At 46.5% G+C, this 27752-nt stretch overlaps 1 protein-coding gene and 1 long non-coding RNA gene across 12 annotated transcripts in view; both read left to right on the forward strand.

Moving 5' to 3' along the window:
- Positions 1–27752, forward strand: part of CELF4 (CUGBP Elav-like family member 4) — an 888080-nt gene that overhangs the window by 134798 nt on the left and 725530 nt on the right. The gene's annotated exons all lie outside the window — the stretch shown is intronic.
- LOC136788426 (uncharacterized) lies at positions 19894–27245 on the forward strand. Its single transcript, XR_010827221.1, has 3 exons — positions 19894–20019; positions 21211–21293; positions 25410–27245. It is a non-coding gene; the product is annotated as an uncharacterized lncRNA (long non-coding RNA).

Raw genomic sequence — 27752 nt, forward strand, 5'->3', positions numbered from 1 at the left:
TAGCCAGTCTTGATCTCACCATGATGTAGCTGTGAGGCAGGCAGTCTGTGTTATTGGACCTTTAGACAGCAGGCCTTTCCAAAAAGGGAACCCAAAGCAACCAAAAACAAGCAGACCCCTCTGCAAAGAAGTGTAAGACATTTCCCAGCAGCTCCACTGCCGCTAGGTCTGGTTGTTAAGAGGGCCTGTGACTGCGGAGTCTGAGATGACTGCTTTTTATATGGCAATTTCCCAGCTGGTATGGAAATAAGGCTGTCAACAGACCTGCTTTGATTAGAAAAAAATAATAAAATCCAGGTGCCATTAGTAATATGTAGGGATCCCAGACTTTTATTAAAATCTAGGGGCTGTGAGAGGAGGATTTTTTTTTTCCCTTTGAGACACTGTAGTGTTTGAGTTATCACCAGACGCCTGTGAGCTCTTCAGAGTATGATATATGGAGTAATAATTCGTGTCAAGAAGATGGTTGATGTAATAAAGAAGGGGGAGATGTGGGAGTGTGGCCATGGGGGTCGACAAGCCCCATGGTTGGTGATAACATCGGACTCTTAACAATGAGGCCATCAGGAATGTAAAGAGTTTAGAGGGAACAAAGAAGGGTGATTCAGGAGACACCGTTGCTTTTTCTCCCGCCTTTAAGGCATGGAAGTCGCTGGGGGTTTGCTGGTTGTCGGGCGAAGTTGTTTGACCAATGAATAGTTAGTGGAAAAGGACTGCTGTGGGGCGAATAGTATAAGAAGGGAGCCTGTCCTCAATATGGGATGCAACACGATATGATGAAGCTCTGTCATCAATAAAGTAGTAGCAGTTACTGATCCTAAAAGAACCCTGGTGTCCGTGTGGTCGTTACACCACAAATGGCGCCCGAACAGGGACCTGAAGAAAACAGGAACAGGGACATGAACAACAGGAACAGGGACAGACTAACAGAACAGGGACCAGGACAGGAACAGGGACACTGATCGCCTAATGAAGATGGGTTCGGCCAAACTCAGCAAACCGCTCAAAGAAGCTCGTATAGAAAGTCGCTGGAAATAGGCGCACCGGAGCTGGAAAGAGGCTCGTATTGAAAGTCGCTGGAAATAAGCGCACGTGAGCTGGAAGCTCAAGCTGAGAGAAGCAGACCCGCGCACGCAACTGCCCCTCACTGGCCGAAGGTAAGCAGTTGCACGCTTTGGGGAATCATATGTCCTTAGAAACAAAAAATGTCCTGGTAACCTTACAGCTTATTCCCTTTATTTCGAATCAGACAGTTTATGATCCTGAAACATGGGACCAAATTGAGGTCAAGGTGTGGGACTCTGCTACTAAAAATGACAAGGTTGCGGCGGGATTGCTCGGCACCTGGCGAGCAATCTCTGAGGCCTTAAAGAGCCATGTGGGACCACAGTCAGAAACGTGTGGTTTGCCAGACAGTGAGGGAGCTGCGGGCTCGTTTACCGATCCACCTGCTACGCCATCGGCCCCTCCGCTGCTACAGCCAACGCAGGCCTTTGCTGTTATGCCCCCTGGTGACCTGAACGTTCCTTTTGATCCAGGCCCTATAGGCCCTGAAAAGGAGCTGGATGTGTTTCCCTTCGATCCAGGAGGAATAGGATACATAAGGCCCGAAGGCCGAGTTGCTTAACAACTTAAAGCGAGACATATTGTTCCCACGACTAGCCCTGGAACTCTCTGGTGTTTGTAATCAAGAAAGGGAATGGAAAATGGAGACTGTTACACGATCTCAGAAAAAGTAATGAAGTCATGGAAGATATGGGAGCACTTCAACCAGGATTACCATCTCCAACTATGCTCCCCCAGTCATGGACATTAATAGTAATAGACTTAAAGGACTGTTTGTTAAACACTTGCCAGAATTCGGAAAACTTTGCCATGTTTATGTTTCAATTGATACCTTTTCTGATTGTACATATGTATAGGCGTACTCGGGTTTCTTATGAATATGTAAAAGCAATGTTCTATATATTTAGAAAGTTCGACAGTTGTGTGTGCCTGTTGGTAGAGCATAGACTCCCTGCGCACCCAGCCCTGTTTACTTGCCTTTTATAAATATTACTAAATTCAGATTGAGTTGTATCTTCATTTATAACAAGAGGCTGTAGGGGCAGCTTTACCTGAGTGTGGAGGTGAAATATATATATAAATGTTGATGAATTCATAGCCAGTCAGGTGTTTTAAAGGAGAAGGTGCTTTGTGAAGTTGAAAAGCAACGAAATGAGGTGGCTTAGTTTGTGCAGGTAGCTCTGCTGAGCGGGAAAGAAGCATGAGCATGGGGGTGGCTGGTAGGGAAGGTAGAGAGAAGCCCTGGATGAAGACAGGGGAGTAAGCGAGCCCGCTCAAGCCAAGCGGGAGACAGCAGGAGGAGGAAAGTTCACTGCCTGCTTAATTGCGGGGGGTGCCACAGTCCCACTGTGTACACAAAACCCTGTCAATAGCACTGAGGCGCCAGCATGTTAATTAATGATTTACTTACACTGACCTCTGACCCCGAGGCAAATAAAGGGGATTTGTTTTGCTTCTATTAACTCCTCGGCTTGCTGAGCGGAGGCCCTGTAGTCCCCAGCATCACATGGCCGCGCAGGGGCTACCTGTGTCCTTTGTCGCCTGAGGGTGCGGGCTGTGCCTGCAGGGGATCAAATCCTGCATGATGGCTCCTGCTCCATCCCCTCGGCCCTTTCAGGGGGGAGCTGTGGGCTCTGCTCCCTTGGCTGGAATTGCTCCTGCAGGATGATGTGGGAAGGGAACTGGGCTTGTTTTTGAGTTACTGCTGCAGGGAGGACAGCTCCCCTGCTCCACGTGTCCCCTTGCACAATCGCATATCCCTGTGTGCCTCCACCGGTCCATGTGTCTCCCTGCCTGTTTGCTCTGTGTGAGGTCAGAATCTGTCCCTTCCTCTTCATACACTCCCATGTTGTCTCCTGAACCTCTTCTGCTCGCTGAATCCAAGCAGCTTGGTTCTGACCCAAAAAGCAAGCTTGAATCTATACATGTGCACATTATCCTGGTCCTTGTTCTGAAATGGGCTCCGGGAGTGTTAAGGTAGGGCTGAGGAGAGCGTGAGGAGGATGGGGAATGGGAAGGGATCACCAAGGATCCTCCCCAGGAACATCTTGGGGGCAGAGCCTCCAAGGTGTCAGCCTAAGTCCTGCAGGATAAGGGTAATGAGAGGATGAGGGACTTCTTGCGGCATTCAGAATGAGACCAGGGGCTTCTGGGCCCCCTTTTCCCAATGTTCATCCCCAAAGTGTGTAGTGACATGGCAGTGAGGTGGTGGTAGGGGTAAATGCATAGAACAGCATCTGCATAGAGCTGGATGCATTTTGTAGCAGTAGAAATGGATGCACAAGTCCCCATATCCTCAGGGACACTTGCTGTCATCATCATGCTCCCATTTGACTAGATGGCTTCCAGCAGAGCCCAGGGTCTGCCCCGTGACTGGGGTGGCAGACAGCTCTCAGCCACCCCAACAGCCTCCTACAGGACCCCGACCAAGCCCCTTAGCCTCAAGTCCACGCTGGGATTCAGGTCCCTGACTTCCACGCGATAGGAAAAGATGATCTGAGGAAGCACTGGGAAAAGGAGAGGAGCAGCACTGACCTCTCCTTCCCCTGGGTGGTAGGAGGATAAATAGCTTACAGAATGTAAAGCGCTTGATAGTATGGAAATAGGAACTCCATAAGTTACTTAGTTCACACACATGCAACTCCCAGAGGGCGTAACTAGTGTTGTTCTTTTTTTTATTTTAGTATTATTGCTTCAGGCATTACACCTGAAAATGCCAGATGTACTTAAAGCAAGCGTGGTGGTGCCACTGCATAGTAATAGTGTGGTATCGGAGGGGTGGACTGGTCTGCTTTCTCTCTCAAGACCGCTCGGAAGAGCGTGATGTGGAGTGGATTGGAAGGCAGATGGGTTCCTCTCTATTGGAGGATTATGTTTTTATTAAAGGAGCTGGTTGTTGCTTTGGTGGAGGGCTAGTGGCGGCGGCTGTGATCAATAGGACTGTGCTTTTTATGTAAGGTTTACTCTTGCTCGTCCTGGTTTTGCCAAGAATGTTCAACTAGCAATCAATAATGAGCTGTGATGACAAAGTAGCTCATTTCAGTTGAATTTGGTATCATTAAAAATGTTAAAAACAAACAAAAAACACACAAAAAAACCCTTCTCTCTACAAAAAGGTAGAGATTTTTTTTTTTAAATGAGAAAATTTGGTGCTGCCCTAGCAACCCAGCAGGGTGAGAGCAACTGTTGGTGGTCTGCCTCCTGCCAGTGCTGGTTTTGGGTTAGTTTAGGTCAGCCACCAGGCTGGGTTGTGGCTCTCATTTCCCATGGCCTGGTACATCCCAAGCATTGACCTGTGCAGCAGCCTCCCTGTTTTGCTGAAATTTCCCTCCCAGGAAACAGAAGACATTTTATTTTCAAGTGGAAAAATATTTCTAGAGGCAGATGGTGAGAAGCGGAAATCTCTCCTTGGTTTCAGGCCTCTTCTCCCTATGTCCGTGGAGACCTGGTAATGAAACATGTTTCCTATGAGTTGTTTTAAAACAGGTATATATATATATATATATAAAAAAAAAAAGGCACCTCATGTTTTTAAAGAGGAGTCTGGTGACAAGGGGAGAGGATTCCTGATGGGCAGCTGGGATGTGACACCAGATGGCTCCCAAGGAAAGGTTTGCAGCACAAACTGCTTACTGCTGGAACCTGGCTCCTTTCGGCCCTTGCTGTTGAGAGTCTGGTTTGTAATTAGAAGTATGGCATTATGATAACTTTAAGCTCTGGAAGGTAACTGCTGTCAGTCATATATCTTGAGATTTTTTTTTCCATTTTCAAAGTCAGAACACACTAAGTAAATATCCCTGTGGTGCCTGAGATGGGTGATTATCTTCCTTTCTGATTTGAAGCAACCCTGATGCAGGGACTGACTCCTCAACTCCTGGAGTCCAGCCAGCCCTTCTGATGCTGACTGGAGCACAATTGTGTTTACTAGGCTCGTCTCATGCATTTCAGCTTGTTTAATTTCCTAATAAGTTCCTTTCTTGGGTGATGGAGTGAAATGGCTCCTCGCTATGCCAGGTAGCACTATCATCCCAGGCCCGTTGCGGCACAGGTTGGAGCGACCCAGTGGGGCAGGATCCCAGCAGTAACTTGTCTCAGCATCAAAATAAGTGGCTGCGGAGTTTAATTTAACTGGGGAGTGTTCTGAGTTGTAGATTTGACTTTTCCTCTCTGATCTGCTGAATTGCTTCTGCATTTACAGCACCTGATACATACTGGGGAGAGCAAAAATCAGCTTCCAACTGTTGTCTGGTTTCTTGCGTTGTCCCACACCTGTCTTTAAAACTGTTTTTGGATCCAGAAGGCGTTTCAGTCATCAGAAACGAGCATCTTTACAGCAGAGCCAGGCAGGAAAAGATGTGTGTGCTCACAGGAGCAGCTGGCACCACCTTCCAGGTGGGTCCGTGGGGTTAGGTGTGCTCCCCTCACACAACTCATACCTGAGCCAGCAATCCCCAGCCTCTCCTGAGGAGGGCGAGGGCTGGAGATGAAGGCTGGTGCTATATCAGTGTCAAGGAGTGATGCTTGCTTTTGTTGAGAGCACAGACCTGCTTTATTTGTTTCCCCTCCAGCTGCTGGGTACCCGTGGCAAGGTTAACTCTGCCGTGCGTGGTGAGAGTTCCTCGCTGCGCCCTGCTCCATGCCTTTTGTTTTCTTCTGTTATAATTTCATAACTCTCAGGGTTAGAACCCCTTGGTTCTAACAGAGGAGGGCAAGATTTGCATTGCCACTTCCTTTCCAGGTCTCTGCTCCAAGTGGGTTTGTTCTTACTCTTTAGTCTTTTCTCAGCGAGCTGCTGCTAAAATAAACAGCCCAAGTGATTTCTGAATGAGATCCATTATTGTATGGTGGTTTGTTTTTTTTAGTGCTTTTTTAAATGTTATTCCACCAAAAGGCAGAATTTAGCTGGAAGTTCTGAGACATCAGTAAATGCATGTTTAACTGTCCGTAATCAGAGTATGGACTTGTAGTTAGAACAGAACAAAGTTCCCTTCCTGACTGTCACTGCTTTGATGCAAGATGATGGCTAAATCGGGTAATATCCTTCTCTCTTCAGTCATCTTGAATGTTATCAATAAAAGCTCAAGTGTTACCACTGATAATTTCATATACCAAGCTTAATGGCATTACTGATGTCTTATGCTTGGGCTATGTGTGTGTATATATATATGTTATAAATGACTGAGTCCCAAATAGGATAACAATCAAAGTTTACAATTTATTAAACGAATAGAGGCAAGCAAACAGCGCTGGGTGCGCCGGGAGTCTCTGCTCCACCAGGGCGCACACCTGTTACGTAAGGCGGCTGGTTTTTATGCTCCTAGGCTAATACATATTCATTACTACTTCTAGAAGAGGCAGGGTTATTATAATTGGTTTCCCGAATCCGAAGTCCTCCCAGGTGCGCCTGCTTATCAGTCTCTGTTAGTCTCTCGGGGGCCGCTCGGACGGGGAGGCTCATATTCTTCCTCCTTATCTAGTGGTCTCTTGGCCGGCTGTCAGAAGTTACTGCACATCCGTGCAGAGTCAGCAGTTTTTCTCTGAAGAAATCCCTTTGTTCTCTTATCACCTAAACCCAGGCCTCAATGTTAACCCTTCAAATCCCTTAGTGGCACGAATTGCTGGACCATTCCTTACAATTCCTCCCCTTCTTTTTAATATCATCAATTCGTGTCTCTTCTTCAACCTTTGTTAGTAACAATTGGATTTCATCAGTCAGTTCTCGGGGTGTACATTTCTTAAGCATCATTATTGACACATCACCTTTTCTCTCCCGAAGTCATCACAAATTGGGTGCTATTTATTATTCGCAGTACCAACAACGTAAAGCAAGGTATCATACAAGGTATAAACAATAACGGCATTACACCACATAAAAATAAAAATAACATCCTTTTAACCCATGGTCCACCGGGCAACCACGAAAAGAAATCCCAATCCATACCCTTCCAAGTTTGTACTGGGACGTGGGCTAACTTCCTAATTTCCTTTGTTATCTGTTTAACCACTTTTCCATTATCATCAATTTGTAAACAACAATTAGAATCGTTCAGTTTTCCACACACTCCCCCTTCTTCTGCTAGTAAATAGTCTAAGACCGTTCTATGTTGAAAGATAGCATTCCTCATCTGAGTGGATTGATCAGCCAGAAGATCCAAGGCCGTCGCTGTTTGATTGGTTACAACTTCGAGGATAGCTTGCAACCTAATTATTCGGTTCAAATTATAAATAGGTTCTCGGGCTCCTGATACCACCTCATTCGGGTTCCAGGTAGCTGGCCCATAATGCTGTATGATTCTTTCAGGAGGCCATTCATCCTTTCCCCTCTTTTGGGCACTACCCCCAGCTAAGGAAGTATCAATAGATCGTTTCACTCTGTTCAGGTCATCATATCATCTTATTCCTAAATGATTTCCTTGTGTTTGTGACAATAAAAAGAACAAGGGTCTTATGTACCCCACATAGCATATTCCCGACCAGTTTCCGGGTAGCCTCTTGTAAGCATGTTTGCCACACACCCAATAATGTCCCTTTAGGGCCCACGTCCCGTTTGGAAAAGGACCATCCCATCCCTCTTTACCCTTTGGGGCGTGATAATACAGAGTGTCCTTGTTACCGAGTGGTCCTGTTACAATGTCTGCCCCGTTTGTACTCGTATATGCGCACTTCCAAGCTCCCACGTTGGGTTTCCACTTACAGTCACAATTCAGTTCTCTTTGGCGGCCTGTCATATTATAAGCTGACCAGAAATGTTTAAAGAACACTCGCCTCCCATTCTCATTCTGCCATTTCCAACGATAGACCCGCACCACATGCTATTCCTTAGAGGTGTTATCACAGTGATAGCTCAAGATTTGACCATCGAATTGTCCCCCCGCTTGTGCTCTTGCCACAGTTTCACATCCGGATCCAAAAAATTCTCAATATGAGCATTTCGGCCAAGTCCCATTTCTCAGCTGAACATGTGTGGCGTTCCATTTCCCACTACGTGCTGTACAGCTTATAGGACTACATCCAGGATCGGTACAGTCATATCCGGGGGACAGAGTCCAATTGCAAATGCTTTTTCCCACCGCCACTGTTCCTGTTCTGTTCAAGCAGTATACACCCCGAGCTGACGAGTACAACTGCCATGGACCTCCTTCCTCTTTCCAAAATTGCGTCCCATTATGAACTTCGCTCAAATTCCTGACCCACCACTTGGGTTCGACCGGGCCTGCTACCCAGGGCCAACTTTCACTTCCCCCCCGGTCCTCCACAAATCCAGCAGTTACTAAGGTTAAAGGCCTTGGCCACTTCCTCCCCCAAAGTGAAAAAGTTATTCCTCCGTTCCTGCCCATGGCCCAATTGCCCCTGTAAAAACAGTACCAGGAAGTATAGCATTTCTTATCCTTTTTCACCGTCCAATCTTGAGAGTGTGGGAAGCGCCTTCAATCATGGGGTTGGGCCCGCTTTCAGAGCTTGTGTTACCATTCAGCCCTTCGGGGTGATCCAGCTCCTGGAAAAACTAATCACAATTTTATTATGGGTTTAAAAGGTTCTCATGTTATTTTTCTCAGGACAACCTGATCTTAGCACGGGAGAAGTCCGGTCGAGGCACTCTCACTCGGCGGTCAATACCCATAGGGGTTGCCTCCCTCGGTAGACCATACACACCGCAGTGGAGGGTCCTACCCCGGTCTTGCCTTCTCCCTTTCCTCCCTTCAGCCTTGTCCTCTTTATCCAGTGCCCTTAATTCATGCAGAACCTCATTGCTGGGATATCAGTTCCTCTTTAGTCTCAGTTTCAGTTCCCCAGGAGTGGACTCAACCCTCCAGGCTTTGGTAGTTATTGGTCCTTTTATTCTGGATGCGTGGGTCCAACCCCTTTCTGCTGTTCTCACAGCTGTTTCAGTAGTAAGTAAAACAAGGTACGGTCCCTCCCATCGGGGGTTACCGGTTGTGCCAGTTTCGACTTCCCTGGTACATCTGTTTCTCATACTGCTGGTATAACTGCATTTTCTACTTCTCTTGGAATATTAACAAAGGGTTTATCTTTGATCATTAGGATTTGTCCTACTTTGGACTCAGGTACCTTCATTATTAATTCTCCATCCTCAAAGGTTATTGTTGCATCTAAGTTGGCTAATAGATCCCGTCCCAAGAGTGGAATCGGGCATTCTGGTACATACAAAAATTCATGGGTTAGTTCCTGTTGTGGTTTAACCCGGCTGGCAGCTAAACACCACACAGCCGTTCGCTCACCCTCCCCCCTCCCTCTCTGGGATGGGGGGAGAGAAACGGGAAAGTGAAGCCTGTGAGTTGAGATAAAGACAGTTTATTAAGACAGGAAAATAATAATAACAATAATAATAATAATAGTGATAATGATAATAGTATTAACAATAATAATGTGTAAGAAACAAGTGATGCACAATGCAATTGCTCACCACCCGCTGACCGATGCCCAGCCTATTCCCGAGCAGCCGGCCCCCCCACCCCGGCCAGCCACCCCTATATATTGTTTAGCATGACGTCAGATGGTATGGAATACCCCTTTGGCCAGTTTGGGTCAGCTGTCCTGGGTCTGTCCCCTCCCAGCTCCTGCTGCACCCCCAGCCTGCTCGCTGGCAGGACAGAGCAAGAAGCCGAAAAGTCCTTGGCCCGGTGTAAACACTGCTCTGCAACAATTAAAACATCAGCATGTTATCAGCGCTCTTCTCATCCTAATCCAAAACATAGCACCCTACCAGCTACTATGAGCTACTTAACTCTGTCCTAACTGGAACCAGGACAGATATCCACCCCTTATTCCATACCATTTATGTCATGCTCAGGTTACACTCTGTCCAATACATTCTAATTAATCACCATTTTCATCTATGATATATAGCAATCATGGTAGTGATGACATACATTATTATATAATAATTAACATACTACAATTCAACTCATGGGCTATTCTCACCCAGTATCAAATCCCCTTGAGGTACACACCGGACCTCCCCATTCTTTTGCATTACCCACCAAGTGCATCCAGGTCCCTGAGCAAAAGCAATTCCACGAATGGGTTTGCCTTTTCCTGAGGCAGGAGTAGCCCAGACTGTTTTACCCAGCATGTTTCTTACGTGCACTACAGGAACTTTATCCCCTTCTACAGTGCGTAACAGGTTTGATTGGGCAGGTCCAGCTCGGTTGGCAGATCCCCTGGTATTGACTAACCAGGTGGCCTTTGCCAAATGTGTATCCCAATTTTTGAATGTCCCAGCACCCATTGCTTTCAGTGTAGTCTTCAACAGTCCATTGTATCGTTCAACTTTTCCAGAGGCTGGTGCATGATAGGGGATGTGATACACCCACTCAATACCATGTTCTTTGGCCCAAGTGTCTATAAGGTTGTTTCGGAAATGAGTCCCGTTGTCTGACTCAATTCTCTCTGGGGTGCCATGTCGCCATAAGACTTGCTTTTCAAGGCCCAGGATAGTGTTCCGGGCGGTGGCATGGGGCACAGGATATGTTTCCAGCCATCCGGTGGTTGCTTCCACCATTGTAAGTACGTGGCGCTTGCCGTTGCGGGTTTGAGGGAGTGTGATGTAATCAATCTGCCAGGCCTCTCCATATTTATATTTCAGCCATCGTCCTCCATACCAAAGAGGTTTTGACCGTTTGGCTTGCTTGATTGCAGCACATGTTTCACAGTCATGAATAACCTGTGCTATAGTGTCCATGGTCAGGTCCACCCCTCGATCACGAGCCCATCTGTAGGTTGCATCTCTACCTTGATGGCCTGAGGTGTCATGGGCCCATCGGGCTATAAATAATTCACCTTTATGTTGCCAGTCCAGGTCCACCTGAGCCACTTCAATCTTAGCAGCCTGATCCACCTGCTGGTTGTTTTGGTGTTCTTCAGTAGCCCGATTCTTGGGCACATGAGCATCTACATGGCGTACCTTTACAACTAGGTTCTCTACCCGGGCAGCAATATCTTGCCACAATGCCGCAGCCCAGATGGGCTTGCCCCTGCGCTGCCAGTTGTTCTGCTTCCATTGCTGTAACCACCCCCACAGGGCATTTGCTACCATCCATGAATCAGTATAGAGATAGAGAACTGGCCACTTTTCTCGTTCAGCAATATCTAAAGCCAGCTGAATGGCTTTTACTTCTGCAAACTGACTCGATTCACCTTCTCCCTCAGCAGCTTCTGCAACTCGTCGTGTAGGACTCCATACAGCAGCTTTCCATCTCCGATGCTTTCCCACAATACGACAGGACCCGTCAGTGAACAAGGCATATTTCTTCTCATTTTCCGGTAGCTTGTTGTACAGGGGGGCTTCTTCAGCACGAACCACCTCCTCCTCTGGTGATATCCCAAAGTATTTGCCTTCTGGCCAGTCCATAATCACCTCCAAGATTCCTGGGCGACTGGGGTTTCCTATTCGAGCCCGCTGAGTAATCAGTGCAACCCACTTGCTCCATGTAGCATCAGTTGCATGATGCGTAGAGGGGACCCTTCCTTTGAACATCCAGCCTAGTACCGGCAGTCGGGGTGCCAGGAGGAGCTGCGCTTCAGTACCGACCACTTCCGAAGCAGATCGAACTCCTTCATATGCTGCCAATATCTCCTTTTCAGTTGGAGTATAGCGGGCTTCAGATCCTCTGTATCCCCGACTCCAAAACCCCAGGGGTCGACCTCGAGTTTCCCCAGGTTCTTTCTGCCAGAGGCTCCAGGTGGGACCATTCTCTCCGGCTGCGGTGTAGAGCACATTCTTTACATCTGGTCCTGTTCGGACTGGCCCGAGGGCTACTGCATGAACTATTTCCTGCTTAATTTGTTCAAAGGCTTGTCGTTGCTCAGGGCCCCATTCAAAAGCATTCTTCTTACGGGTTACTTGGTAGAGCGGGTTTACAATCAGACTGTAATTTGGAATATGCATTCTCCAAAACCCCACGACACCTAGGAAAGTTTGTGTTTCTTTTTTGCTAGTTGGTGGAGACATAGCTGTTATTTTGTTGATCACATCCATTGGGATTTGACGGCGTCCATCTTGCCATTTTATTCCTAAAAACTGGATCTCTCGTGCAGGTCCTTTAACTTTATTCTGTTTTATGGCAAAACCGGCCTTCAGAAGGATTTGGACTATTTTCTTCCCTTTCTCGAAAACTTCTTCTGCAGTGTCACCCCACACAATGATGTCATCGATGTACTGCAGGTGTTCAGGAGCTTCCCCCTGCTCCAGCGCAGACTGGATCAGTCCATGGCAAATGGTAGGGCTGTGTTTCCACCCCTGGGGCAGCCGATTCCAAGTATATTGGACTGCATCTGGATCTGCGGATGTTTGTGCGTCATCTAGGTCCTTATAAATTACTTCCCGTACGGCCAATTCCCTCAGGTACTGAATTCCCTTCTCCATGGTGGTCCATTTGCTTGGTAAACATACAAGTTCTTCCTTGAAGAGATACCTTTCCTTCACAGCTGACAGGAGACGCCTCCAGAGGCTGCGAGATTGTGCTCCATCTCCAATTGCTTTGTCAATGCATGCGTCCCTAGCAAGGGATCCCAGCCGCCTGGCTTCCTTGCCCTCCAATTCCACATAATTGGCTCCCGTGTCCCAGCACCGGAGCAGCCAGGTGACAAGCTGCTCGCCTATACAGCGACCAAAATCTTTTCGCACATCTCGTAGCTCACGCTGGTATAGAGTCCGGGTAATTACTGTTGATTTTTCGACATCCTCATCCTCATCTTCAGTCTTCTGCACCTTTGATGGCCGGTGTAGAGTCCGGGTAGTTACTGTTGATTTTCCGACATCCTCATCCTCATCTTCAGTCTCCTGCACCTTTGATGGCTGGTATGGAGTCCGGGTAGTTACTGTTGATTTTTCGCCATCCTCATCCTCATCTTCAGTCTCCTGCACCTTTGATGGCCCAGCCTCGTCTTCACTTCGCCCAGACTTAGCAGAAGACTGTCTGCGTTTTAAACGACCTGAGCCTCTATACCATTTTTTCACCTTGTCTACAGGGGCAACTTGCACTGCTACAGCTCGTTTCTCTGACCCAGCCACAGGGTCTGCCACAGGGGTTGGAATACCCTCTGCGGAGTCAACTTGCACTGCTACAGCTCGTTTCTCTGACCCAGACACAGGGTCTGCCACAGGGCTTGGAATACGCTCTGCGGGGTCAACTTGCACTGCTACAGCTCGTTTCTCTGACCCAGACACAGGGTCTGCCACAGGGGTTGGGATACCCTCTGCGGGGTCAACTTGCACTGCTACAGCTCGTTTCTCTGACCCAGCCACAGGAGTGGGAGCAGCTGCACGAGCTGGGGCAGCTGCAGGAGCTGGGGCAGCTGCAGGAGCTGGAGCGGCTGCAGGGGCTGGAGCTGGAGCGGCTGCAGGAGCTGGAGCGGCTGCAGGAGCTGGAGCTGGAGCGGCTGCAGGAGCTGGAGCGGCTGCAGGAGCTGGAGCTGGAGTAGCTGCAGGAGCTGGAGCTGGAGTAGCTGCAGGAGCTGGAGCGGCTGCAGGAGCTGGAACTGGAACGGCTGCAGGAGCTGGAGCTGGAGTAGCTGCAGGAGCTGGAACTGGAGCGGCTGCAGGAGCTGGAGCGGCTGCAGGAGCTGGAGCTGGAGTAGCTGCAGGAGCTGGAACTGGAGCGGCTGCAGGAGCTGGAGCGGCTGCAGGAGCTGGAGCTGGAGTAGCTGCAGGAGCTGGAACTGGAGCGGCTGCAGGAGCTGGAGCTGGAGCTGGAGCGGCTGCAGGAGCTGGAGCTGGAGTAGCTGCAGGAGCTGGAACTGGAGCGGCTGCAGGAGCTGGAGCTGGAGTAGCTGCAGGAGCTGGAACTGGAGCGGCTGCAGGAGCTGCAGCTGGAGCGGCTGCAGGAGCTGGAACTGGAGCGGCTGCAGGAGCTGGAGCTGGAGTAGCTGCAGGAGCTGGAACTGGAGCGGCTGCAGGAGCTGCAGCTGGAGCGGCTGCAGGAGCTGGAGCTAGGTTGCTAATAACATCAATTGCAGCTCGATAGGCACAAGCCAGACCCCAGCATGCTACAGTGATTTGTGTCACTTTGGAACTGCCAGAGTCATGACACCTTTTTTTCAAGCATTCTGCCAGCTTTTTAGGATTTTGCAGTTGTTCAGGGGTGAATGTCCAAAACACTGGAGGTGACCACTGCTCTAGAAACCTGCCCATATCCTCCCACACTCCCTGCCACTCGCAACTATCCCGCCTCAAGACAGATCTCCGGATGAGATTCCTAAGTAGTTGTTTAACCCTCCACAAAATCTGAAGCGCATTCAGGAGACATAACAACAAGAGCAGGCTGGTCTGAGTATCCCAAGGATATTCAACATCTCGGAGAACCACCGTAACTAACTCGGGGGATAAGAGGGTGGTGGTGAAGGAGAAAGGGAGAGTGAACAGGTAGGGAAACATGTCTTCCCCTGTCCCCTTCACAGATTGGCTCCCTAACGAAAACAGGCAATAGGTGTAATTGCTAATAGTTTCCGAGATATGGGTTCCAAAGTATAGAGTCGACGTCAGTGCTGAGTACAAATACCAGGTTAAAGTCGTGACCAGATATTTCATCATTTCATAAGCCATTGTTACACCGCACAGTACCATAACAATCTTAAACCAGGGCCCGGAAAGGATAAACAGTGCAACAGGGAGCACATACAGAAAGTAACGCACCATAAAACTCAATTTGGAATACAGGTACAGCAGACTGGAGATTAAGGCAATCAACATCGTGACTAGCAACTATTAAGCAGGTCCAATACTTATACCAATTTTAGTTTAACACACTCTGGTCAGATTTGTCGATATCTCAACCCTTCGGGCCCCACGTTGGGCGCCAAAAAGACTGTTGTGGTTTAACCCGGCTGGCAGCTAAACACCACACAGCCGTTCGCTCACCCTCCCCCCTCCCTCTCTGGGATGGGGGGAGAGAAACGGGAAAGTGAAGCCTGTGAGTTGAGATAAAGACAGTTTATTAAGACAGGAAAATAATAATAACAATAATAATAATAATAGTGATAATGATAATAGTATTAACAATAATAATGTGTAAGAAACAAGTGATGCACAATGCAATTGCTCACCACCCGCTGACCGATGCCCAGCCTATTCCCGAGCAGCCGGCCCCCCCACCCCGGCCAGCCACCCCTATATATTGTTTAGCATGACGTCAGATGGTATGGAATACCCCTTTGGCCAGTTTGGGTCAGCTGTCCTGGGTCTGTCCCCTCCCAGCTCCTGCTGCACCCCCAGCCTGCTCGCTGGCAGGACAGAGCGAGAAGCCGAAAAGTCCTTGGCCTGGTGTAAACACTGCTCTGCAACAATTAAAACATCAGCATGTTATCAGCGCTCTTCTCATCCTAATCCAAAACATAGCACCCTACCAGCTACTATGAGCTACTTAACTCTGTCCTAACTGGAACCAGGACAGTTCCTTACCCCCAAAACGCAAACCAAAGGGTTGTAAGAATGGCCGTTCCTCCTCTTTCCCTGTGGCTCCAATTATTGTAGTCCTCTTAGTTCCTAATCGTCCTTTTAAACTACTTAACACCGAATATGTTGCTCCTATTACATTTACTGACTAATTAACACAGAGAAAGAAGCTCCCATAACCAACAGAAATTCAAGCCTCTGTCTTTGTTTCCTAGCTTTATTTCAGCTAGTGGACCTGCTAGGGTAGATGCCTCAGGTCCCCATCATTCCTGACTGTTGTAAGTTTGTCCTGCAGCCTAAGACAATTTCTTTCTGATATCAGGGGCCATTGCCCTGGAAAGAGGCTAGCCAATTGCCTCTGTTGTTTTTTTTTTTTTTTTCATTGCATTTCAAAGTTGGTCCAAAAATTCAAAAATTCCATAAATTCCATAGGGGTTTCTTTTGGACCTTGTTGGAACAGATTCTCAATTCCCAATAGCCAATTTAACCAGATTTTGGTATTTACATAATTTCCGGGGTGATTAGGGTCTCAGTGGGGGGGTCGGTCAGGGGAATGCAATCGTTGACAGTTCCCTGAGCAGTCCCATTGGCAATCTGAGCTCACACAGGAACTCAGGTTGTTTTAAGAGTTAGCTGCTTTTCTGTTTCCATGACAACTCTCTCGGACCCATCACGGTCCCTCTGCCCCAGAGGGCTCGCACCCGCGATTTAGAGATCTCAGCCTCGGGTTGAGGCAGAACTATTAGCATTCCTACATCCTCTTTCCCTGCTCATTCAAGTTCAAACAGCTCTGTTAAATACTACATGCCACACAACCTTTAACACCTTCAACACCCCTTTTAACACTTCCTTTATCTTTCTCCAGCCTGTACTTTTCTAATGCCAACACCAAAGGCTCAGTCAGGGGCCAACTTAATTCCAAACCTTTTCCCTCCAAGATGCTGAAACAGCATATCACTATACAACATTTCATCCTATTTTCCTTCTCTCCTCAAAAACAACATTAATTGCAAGACACTGTTATAGTCGATTGATCCATAAAGTGGCCATTTAGCTTATATAGTGGCCACCATTGATTGCAATACTTAGTGAAAGTCCTCTTGCTTTCTGTGCCCCCATTTCTAACAATATCCTTCCAATGTGCCAATATGCACCCAAGGAGGCTTTTTTTTTTTTTTTTTTTAGGACGTCTTTGTTTTGGATTTTACCCATTTCCTTGATTTCCCATTCCCTTTTATTTATTTATATTAGTTACTGTCCCTTGTTTCAATTTCCACGCAAACCTTTTTATTGCAGGTTTTTACTATCTTTTCCTAATCTTCTTCCCAAATGTCCCAGTTCTCTGGGATTAAACTCTTCTTTCCACATACAAACTTCACTATTTCAGATTATTAATGAGCCCCGTTCCAAACATAAATCCACAGGACTTCGGAAAAACACCAGAAGCACTCAGCCTTCCGTCTTCTAGACAAGCAATACCACCTTTTTTCACAAAATTTACATTTCAACAAGACCGAATTTCAAGCCGAATGCTAATTTTTCTCATGCACTTTGTTAGTAAGCCCACACAAAACAAGGAATCACGCCTGCGTATCCATCAATATGGGGGGTTTAAAAAGGTATTGAGGCCTAAATAAATTCGCTCTCCCCCTTCTTACCAAATTCCCAGGGCTCAGGCCCGAACCACCAAAGAAGTGACTCTCCGTTCTACAGCTCTGATAATCAGTCAGCCCCCCTCCCCCGATACTTGGGAAACTGACCAAACACCACCGCGAATATACCAAAACTTCTAAACTGTTACTTAGATAATGCTGTGTCCTGGTTCCAGTTAGGACAGAGTTAATTTTCCTCCTAGTAACTGGTAGGGTGCTATGTTTTGGATTAGGATGAGAAGAGCGCTGATAACATGCTGATGTTTTAATTGTTGCAGAGCAGTGTTTACACCAGGCCAAGGACTTTTCAGCTTCTCGCTCTGTCCTGCCAGCGAGCAGGCTAGGGGTGCAGCAGGAGCTGGGAGGGGACAGACCCAGGACAGCTGACCCAAACTGGCCAAAGGGGTATTCCATACCATCTGACGTCATGCTAAACAATATATAGGGGTGGCTGGCCGGGGTGGGGGGGCCGGCTGCTCGGTGATAGGCTGGGCATCGGTCAGCGGGTGGTGAGCAATTGCACTGTGTATCACTTGTTTCTTACACATTATTATTGTTAATACTATTATCATTATCACTATTATTATTATTATTGTTATTATTATTATATTCCTGTCTTAATAAACTGTCTTTATCTCAACTCACAGGCTTCACTTTCCCGTTTCTCTCCCCCATCCCAGAGAGGGAGGGGGGAGGGTGAGCGAAAGGCTGTGTGGTGTTTAGCTGCCAGCTGGGTTAAACCACAACATGCTCCCACCTTCCTCCTTGTTACGCTCAAAACATTTAAGAACAAAACAGGATTACAAGATGCACCACCGGGGGTGGATTGTTAGGATATAGAGGTGGTAGGTTATCCAATGACTCCCATTCATCATCTTTTTCTTTTTTTTTTTCTTCTTCTTCTTCAAACATCTCGTCTGCTTTTAGTGTAAATTTTGAGGCTGGAAAGGGACGTGAAGTCCTGATCCATAATCCTGCATAATCACTTTCCTCCTGGCTAAAAAGGTTCCTTTGAATTAACGTGTATATTTAAGGCCTGGCAAACCCAGTCTTCAAAGGATCCGAAAACGGGCCAAAAGACATGTAGTCTTAAAGGCTCCTTTGGCCATTCTATCATACAATACTGGACCATTTTTAATTTACTTTTTTCCTTTTCTGGGGCCCCTATCGTTCCAATTCCTAATCATTATCCCTAATGGACTTTCTGGTGGTATGTCTGGTAATTTGCTTCCTTTTCTCTGGTCCCGGGTCTTCAATTTTGTCTGACCCATCTAGGAATTTTACTGTGGCAATTCCTACAGCCCTTGGTTGCCTTAGTGAGAGTGTCTTGCAGGGGGTTTAGGACCTATCACCCACCCACGAATCCTATAGGAATCGCTTCGGTCCTTCAGTGGCCAAGTCCCTCACGGGAGATTGGAACCGCGGTTAGAAGACCTCCACAATCGCTTCGGAACTACGTTCCGTCTCAGTCACACTCTCACACACACACAGGCAACCGAATCCCACCCAACCGAACGGTATACGCCTTAAATACTTACGACTCCGTCGTCTTCGTTCGGATCTTCGTGCGCAGAATTACGGGCAAAATACAGTGCTGCAGCCGGCAAAGGGAGCTCATAAAAAAATCTAAATCTTTGCTTGCCCTTATTCAGGTTCAAGATGGTGTTAGTCCTGACCCGACTCAAACAGGAGCCACCAAATGGTGGGGGCGCCCCTCCTAGATCAAGTCAGAATTCAGGAACCAAGACCATCCCGGACGAGCCCCCAATTGTTATAAGTGACTGAGTCCCAAATAGGATAACAATCAAAGTTTACAATTTATTAAACGAATAGAGGCAAGCAAACAGCGCTGGGTGCGCCGGGAGTCTCTGCTCCACCAGGGCGCACACCTGTTACGTAAGGCGGCTGGTTTTTATGCTCCTAGGCTAATACATATTCATTACTACTTCTAGAAGAGGCAGGGTTATTATAATTGGTTTCCCGAATCCGAAGTCCTCCCAGGTGCGCCTGCTTATCAGTCTCTGTTAGTCTCTCGGGGGCCGCTCGGACGGGGAGGCTCATATTCTTCCTCCTTATCTAGTGGTCTCTTGGCCGGCTGTCAGAAGTTACTGCACATCCGTGCAGAGTCAGCAGTTTTTCTCTGAAGAAATCCCTTTGTTCTCTTATCACCTAAACCCAGGCCTCAATGTTAACCCTTCAAATCCCTTAGTGGCACGAATTGCTGGACCATTCCTTACATATATAAGATGCTAATGAATGCATTGAGAAGTTAGGCTGGATATGTGGGTGCTAGTTCTCAGCAAAACAAAGCAATATAACAGCCAGCATCCTTTATATTCCTGTACCATTTTACTTGTGCCTTGTTCTGATGTGGCAGTCCTGTGGAGCGATACTGTTTCCCAGCCCTTTTTGCCTTGGCAGGAAAACACAAAGGGCAGGGAAAGTTGTGATTTATTCTAATTTTCCTTAGAACCTCTCTCTTGGTATGCTGAAACGCCAAGAGGGCAAATGCTCCCATCCAGGAAGGCAAAGCTTGTCAGATGTTACCATGACAACCTGAGTGTAATTACGGCCTGCTTCAGCTGCTAACAGCTGTGTGCATTTTTTCTGTCTTGAAGATTTTGTATATATACATATATATATAAATATTTATATGCAAGCGTATTGTGAGGATATCTGCATCTATCTAGCCATCCATAAACCCACACCTAAATTGCTGCCCCTATGTACGTCTCCATTAATTAAGTTGGCTAAGGCAATTTGCAAAGCCCTCGCTGCTCTGAAGGATGCTGAAGCCCTGGAGTATCTCTGCCTTGCCTTTCCTCACCACCCGTTCTGCTGGCATGTCAAACAACTAGCAATAGCTGGAGAAGGAACCCTTGCTCCAAGGTTAGTTTCCAGCATCTTTTTTGGGTTACTTTTAGAGACTGCAGACCTCCTTTGTGTTAGGGAGGAAAGAGGAGCTGTTTCCTAGCTTTAAATGTCTCTTGCAAATGCATTGAGTTCTGAAATAAGTTGCTTAACCTTTGGTATCTTCCCATCTTCCTGCATGGCCATCTTCATACACATTGCTCCTGGACTTGGAATGGTAAGTGTGTGCTGTGCTGGGTTTTGGCAGAGTGTCCGTATGGGGAACAGACTTATCACTTAATAATCAGTGCCTTGCCTCAGCTGAAAGTAAACACTTTTGCTGCACATTTGGTTATTAGGGAATATAGTTTTTTTGATACCACAAGTAACCTGTCTGTGGCTGTGAATGTAGTGGACTCCCACACAAGCTTAGTTGCACATCATTTCTAGCAAAGAGGGTTAACTTAGAAGACTGAGAGGGGATCTCATCAATGTTTACAAATATCTTAAGTGTGGGAGACAGAGGGATTTGGCCAACCTCTTTTCAGTGGTTTGTGGGGACAGGACAAGGGGCCATGGCCACAAGATGGAGCACAGGAAGTTCCGCACCAACATGCGAAAGAACTTCTTCACAGTGAGGGTGACAGAGCACTGGAACAGGCTGCCCAGGGAGGTTGTGGAGTCTCCTTCTCTGGAGATATTCAAGGCCCGTCTGGACGCCTACCTGGGCAGCCTGCTCTAGGGAACCTGCTTTGGCAGGGCGGTTGGACCCGATGATCTCTTGAGGTCCCTTCCAACCCCTACAATTCTGTGGTTCTCTAACTCCTCGTGGAGTCTGTAGTAATTCAGCGAAGCGTGGAAAGCATCATCACTAATATTGTTCTTAGCTGTGCCACAGATGACTGTAGGTTTGGTGACAGTCAATGCTCAAGGGCTTAAGCATCCCATTTGTGGGGGACAGGGAAGAGATGAGGAAAAAGAGCAGAACTCTTGGGAAAGATGTTTCACAAAGTAAATGCAGTGTTGTGAAGGTGATGATGTTAGTCAAAAGATGTCTTCTAAAGGCTAGATTTTTTTTTAATGGTCTCTAGGTTTGCACCTGCCACAGACTATATGTGTGGATGTCCACAGTGTGTTTGGTTGGCCTTTTTATTTAAAATTACCATAATCTGTGCTAGTGAATACAGCTGTGTTCTCCTGATCTTTCCTTTTGTGTGTTTAAAATTATAGGCGCCAGGGGACCCTGTGAACTTTCTCTTCTGGGAGGGAATCTCATGTGATGTGCATTTTTGGGAATGCAGAGTTTCCCCTGAGTAAGTGAATGGTGTTACATCTTTGAAGGCTTCCTGCCTGGGGGACGGGGGAGATAGAGGCTGCAGGCTGAGAAGCCAGCACTGTACAGTTGTGGCCATACAATCCCATCTCTGAAGCGTGGTTCGCAGAGGTCAGATAACTCTGAGCGATTCTTTGCCTGCCTGGCTGCTCAAAGGTGAGTCACCTGGCATTGCTTTGCCTGAAATTCATCATATAGATGATGATACAAGATACAGGGTAAGTGTGGGAATGGTCTACAATGATCCATCCTGAATCCAGAAAGAATAAAACCACCCAGATGCTATGTGGTATGTTAGCAGTGGTCTAAAGGATTCCTCAAAATGATGTGTTCGGCACGTGGTGGTATTTAGGTGAGGGAAATACTGTTCATGGAGAGCAGTGAGATTAAGGTTTTGAGAAAGGAAAAAGGGTTATCCTGGAGCCACTAAAAAAATAATAAGAAAGATTATGAAAATTGCGCTTTTTTTAAAAATAATTCCAAATGTAAGTTGTAATAATTCCAAACTACTAAATAAAAAAATAGTTTTCAGATCCAGCTTTCATATGTGGTGTTCATAGCCTCAATTCCTATTTTAAAATTGGCATATGCTTTATCAAACTGGTAAATCCATCTCTAAATGGAAGCAGAAGAAATAATAAGCTGGTAATTGGGGTGATATGATACAGAGATTAGCTTCCTTGATAGCTGCAGTGTCTCAAGTTGTTTACTTGGGACTGTGATATAGACCCAGCTATATCCAAGTTTATTTTTTGTATATGTATTTGTGTGTGTATATCTGATGCACTTAAATTCCTCATTGATGCTTTTTTTATAACTGGGCAGTCATTTTGTGAACAGTGGAGCAGAATACCCTAAGAGGGGAAAGCCAGCACCGCTGCTCCTTGTGCATTGCTCATTTCTGTGCTGCCCTTCTCCTGCCCCAGGAGCGGTGATGTTGTCAGGAAGATGTTTCACGGGCAGTTTTTGTGGGGAAACAGAGGCAGGTGAAGGTTAGGGAGGTCAAATGGTTACAGAACTAAGTCACACTTTCCAAGCCCAACTTCTGTGTAGTGATCACAAAGAAAAAAATCCGTCCTTGAGAAGCCAGGATGTGCCCTAAATAAAGGGTAGGTAAGAAAATGGAAAAATATCCTCATTGCACAGTCAAATGATCTACTGGGGCTGAGAGACTCAGTGGTGTAAAAGTGCTGTTGGATTGTAAATAGACCTCAAACCCTATCTACCAGTCAAACAGACTCCAGTCCTTTTTAACATAGGATTTGCTTTAATTACAAAAACATATCATTTATCATCACACTCTAATCCCTAACCATACTCCTCTTTAGCCTCTCTTATCCGGTAACTTTACTTAGCCTATCTTAACTGATATAAATCTACATCTATATATCAAATGTATTCATGAACCACTGTGGGGGGAAAAGAAATCTAAGAGCAGGCTTAAGTGAGTAGCCCTATGTCTGTGCTTGTCATGCTCAGCCTTATGCCTGCTGCTGCAGTTAGAGCTTGCCAGAGGTGCCGTGGTCCCACAGTAAGGGATGGTCTCCCTGCCAGTCTTCAACGTTAGCCCATAAATCCTTTTTTTTCAGTGTAGGTGTTTGGTGTCACTGTGTTTTATGCATCTCCTCAGTTGCCGCTGAAGCTGCCTGAGGTCTGCTGCGATGGATCAGGGTTTTGATGTTGGTTTGCCTGTCTACACTTCGCTAATTAGAACAACAAAACTGGTAGCAAATCTTCAGGCATCAACCATGCATTGCATCAATTAAAAACATCAAAAACAAAGTCTCTCTTGGTTCCTCTCCTTTCCGCTTGATCTCTTACTCCATGGGATGGTGTAACTGTTTCCCTAAGTCCTCCTAATTACTGTGTTTCTTCTTTTTTTCTGCGAGCTTCCTTACAGCCCCAGTTTTCTCCTGACATTTTATTTGATTGCCCTTTCTTTCACTGCTAGGGGACATCGCTACTCTAAGAGAGGAAAACAAGCATTTGCTGAGCTTACTTACTCTGAGAGAGATGTAAGGGTAGGATTTTTAACTAAATTTGTCTTCCTGTCTAATTTGATGCTGATTTTTATTTTCTTTAAAGTACTGATTTTTACAGCATTTCTTCCAAGGGATGGATGATGTTGTTAGTTTAGTTGTTTGTGGGGTAATTGAGACACATGAATTAAAGTTATGTGAGCTTGTGTGTTCTATTGAATAAAACACAAATGTCCAAGCAAGTAGACATACTTCTTAGGTCATTGACAAAATTGTGGTTGTATGGAATTTGGGTTAAAAAACAAAACAAACAAACAAACAACCTCCAAATCTGAATTTTGACAAAGCTTGGATTCAGTTTTGAGCCGTGCACATCTTAATTCATTTCTCATGTTTGATGTAGAAATATGAAATACTTACAGGAAGAGAGAAACACTGCCCTAAATTGCTTAAGCAGTTTAGTATGTGCAAAAAAGAAAGCAGAGGGAGATGTCTCGCTAATTCTGCATGCGAAGCCTGAAAAATGAGATCACGGTATCAAGAGGCTACTTCCGTACTGATGTAATTTTCTTGTGCCTTTCTAGTATAATTGTTTATTTTGTTTAGATTAGTGTAAAAAATAGAGCATAGTGGATATTTCAGGCAATCCATAGTACGCACCATAGCAATTTTGGTCTTGTCACCTCCTTTTGGCCAGCAGATTTTATATTGTGACATACGGGGGGAGAGAGAGGGATTCAACTCCCAGTGTTCAAGCATGAACGTAACCCCTCAACCCCCCAGTATGCAAAGCTGAAAATTCAGACTGTACATTTTGCCTTTTTCCTCACTGATTTTACTTTGTGTACGAGTTTGTGCTCTTACCAACACGGACTGGGACTGGAATCTCATGGTAGAGGCCACTGCCTCCACGTTGTCAGCTCCTTCTTGCTGACTCAGGCAGTTCCGAGAGGCATCTCAAACACTGGGATGTTTCTGAACCTGAACTCTCAGCCTTTTGTGCCTCGCCCTTCAGTCTCCTAACTCTGCTTTCGCAATGTTTGTTTGCTTGGCTATGCCTTAAAACCTGCCTTTACTGGGATTTCTTCCTACATCTCCCTGTCCAATGACACTGTCTATCTTTCCTCCCCCTCCCCATCTTTATTTGTGAATATTTGGAGCTGCAGTTGTGGGAGTGACTTGTACCAGGGCAAACTGTGTTTAATTCAAGTCACTCCTTACCCATACAGAGCTGCCTTCCTACTGTTCAGCATATGCCACATGTCCCCAATCCATGCCTGGTCTACCCGCCTTGGCCATTGAGTTCCAGTTGCCCAGCATCATGTTTTAAGTGTCCTCTTTAGTCTCAAGTGTCAGCCAAGATGGCTGCTGTCATATTCACTTAAACATCCTGTGTAGGTGAGCCCTTCCTATGGCAAGAGAAGGGAGTCGGTGGGTCAAAACCGGCACAGACCAGGAGAGAAGACATTTACTGTTTCTAACTCAGCTGTCCTGACGTTTTTGACTGGGCTTCAGGAGCTGCAGAGGACTGGCTGCAGCCTGTCTCTCTGGTGATAGCTTATTTCTCTTCGGGGAAGTTGTGGAGCTTTGGCATATCAATGCATGGTACTTGCAGCCAGCCCAAAATAGAGCTCTGTCCTTAAAAGATCTGGGAATTCAGAATATCTGGAAGTGAGGCAAATCTCTCAAAAGACTGCAGGCCCTATAAACAAAGCAAATGGCAGCAGGGAGCAGAAGAGGCAAAACAAAAACAGCTCTGGAGCATCAGGCAACATGTGTCAGGGTGCCTCTCTTGTGCCATCATACTTAAACCAACCAAACACCCTCTGGGAGGAGGAGAAAAAGGAGAAAAAAAGAGAAAAGACACAGGATGAAGGTGAGTGGGGGGACGGTGGAAGAAAGAAAAGAAAAATCAATTGAGGCTGAGTGAGATTTTGTTTGCCAAGTTTCCAGCTGCTGCTCAGAGTGAATTTTTATAACCAAGTTATAAACCTTTGAAAATAGGAGTTTCTAATGGAAATGCTGACAGACCCTTTATATGGTGACATTAATGCTGGCTGCTCTGCGATTGTCCTTGCCTGCTCTTATTTATTTATTTTCCTCTCTTTGTCCTTAAGGTCCTACCACACTTACTGTGACCCCAATGAGGAAGCGAAGGGAATGAAGTCAAAATCCTTTAGAAACAGGAATTATTTCCACTTTGAGCAAACAAGAAAATGAATGCAGCCCCCCTCCCACAGCCTGCTGTGATGCAAAGCAGTGCTCAAGCTCAGTACTTTATCTTGTTTCTTTTTTCCCCACCCCCAGGATTTAATTGTCTTGTGAATGGTGATCCTCCTTGAGGCCAATTAATGAGGTTATTTTTTAAGGTGACAAAAAAATAATAAAAATTGAGAGGAAGGAAAAGTAAACTGTTGGGTTTTCCTTTCAGTATTTTGTGTTGTAAATGTTCAAATTTCTTTGCTGAAATGAACATTTTGTAGGGAAAAATGAACAGCACAAAATCTGTCCTTCCTGTTTATTGAGAGACTTGAATATGTTCCTGCAGGCTTCTGATATATTTGGTAATCATAAGTATCCCTGCGTCTGAATGGCCTTAAAATGAGTCTCTTGGCACAGCAGTGTGGGTCTCAGACTGTATCCCTGAAGGAAGCAGTTCTGGGTTGCTGAAATCAGGGCGGCTCTGGCTCCTTGTCCTCCTTTACTGCCACAAGCTCATCCTTTGCATGTGCCTGTTAGGACACGGAGAAATATAGTGGACTCTTATTCTCAGAAAAGTCGAGCACAAAAAAGCTCTTCAATTAGAGGGGAGAAAAAACAACAACAACAACTGTTCTTGTCTTTAAAATGCTGCTTTTTCCACGTCCTCTGGGCCTTGCCGATTGCACCTCCCTGCTTTTGTACACATTGGTGCATTAGAGGGTGTGAGGAATTGGGGCGTCACAGCGGTGAGGAGGAGTTTCTTACAAACTTCAGGTCTTACATGCAAAGGACTTGCTTATATGCAAAGGCACTTCTCTGCTGTGGTGGGTGGAACCTAGGCTGCTCCCAGGGTAAGAGAAAACAAAAGCCTCCAGTTGAAGGATGAGCTGATGATCTTTAAGTCCTCACCAAGAAAGGTTAGGGCACCTTCTCCCAAGCAAAGAAGGGTATCTCCCTCTCCACGGAAGGGAGGCAGCGTGTTTACCTGGTAGGATGACATTTCAAAATCTGCCCAAGCTTTGGGGCTCGTGCCCTGCAGAGCATTTGGCCATCCCTGGATTTAATACATCTCAGGCCTCCCTGCGCTCCCCGGAAGGTGGAAGCCAAATACATGCTGCATGCTTCAGTGCTCCTCAAACACATTTAGCATCTTAACTTTATTTCTTGGTTTCCATTTTGATGGTACACAAAGGGTTTGATGTTTTCATTGCTATACACAGTAGTTTAATTTTTTTTCTCTTGTAGCCTCTGGGCTGTTGCACCACTGTTACTAGATCCCTCCTAGGAACAACAGGGCAGAAATGTTCTTTGTGCTTGAATTTACTTTTTTTCTTCTCTCCCTCTACTCCTCCCACAGTTTCTCCTGCCTCTTTGGTTCTAATTAGCTTTGCTTTTCCAATTAGCATCCTGGTCTGCTGCAGTGAGGCCAAAGGAGGGAACCAGAAAGGCATGGCAAGAGCCGCCTTCTCTGAAAAGACTCGTGGCTGAGGCTTGGAGACTGATTTTTCCCAAGGTAGAGTTATACTGACTGATTCTTAATAAAAGGAGAACTTGGGGCCCAGCGGCACTGTGGGTTTGTAGCGGGCATTGTTCCTTGAAAATATTAAGCTTGGTAGGAAATATGTTCCCCCTTGGCCTCTCCTAGGCTCAAGTAGTGATACGGAAACTATCATTGCATTTGGACCCCTCACAACCTGTCCCTGGGTGGTAATGCTTTATGAATAGCACTGAGCAAGTGAAAAAAAAAAAGAAGGGAACAACAACAACAACAGGTTAACAGCAAAACCTTTTGGCTTGTCCCCAGGCATAAATCATCTTGGCATTTTCAGTAAACTAAAAAATAATAATTTGGAGCTGAACAAATTCCTTAATTGGGTCTTGGCTTTCTGAGAGACATTTGCTGAGAGCATCAGGCCTTGCATTAGGCTGGGCATCAGCAGGGGCAGGTTGATACCTCCTATCTGTCTCCTTCAGAGACTCCCAGGAGCCCCTCATGCTGCCGATTTCTCTCTGCAGCCCAGCCACCTGCTCGAGGAGATCCTTAAGCAGGGCACACCTGCACCCATGACAGTCCTCTCTTCCCTCAGGACCCAGGTGGGCCTCCAGATTCCAGAGCTCCGTGCAGTCACCTGTCTGGACTGCCACTTCCCCCCTCAGGAGATCCACCTGAGTGCCCACCCGAGCTTAGAAAGGCCATGTCCCCTCAGTTTGGGTTGCCACCTCGGACCGACCACTGTGACGGGTGCCCACCATGGTGA

This window comes from Anser cygnoides, chromosome 36 (assembly GCF_040182565.1).
Source record: "Anser cygnoides isolate HZ-2024a breed goose chromosome 36, Taihu_goose_T2T_genome, whole genome shotgun sequence".
Taxonomy (NCBI): domain Eukaryota; kingdom Metazoa; phylum Chordata; class Aves; order Anseriformes; family Anatidae; genus Anser; species Anser cygnoides.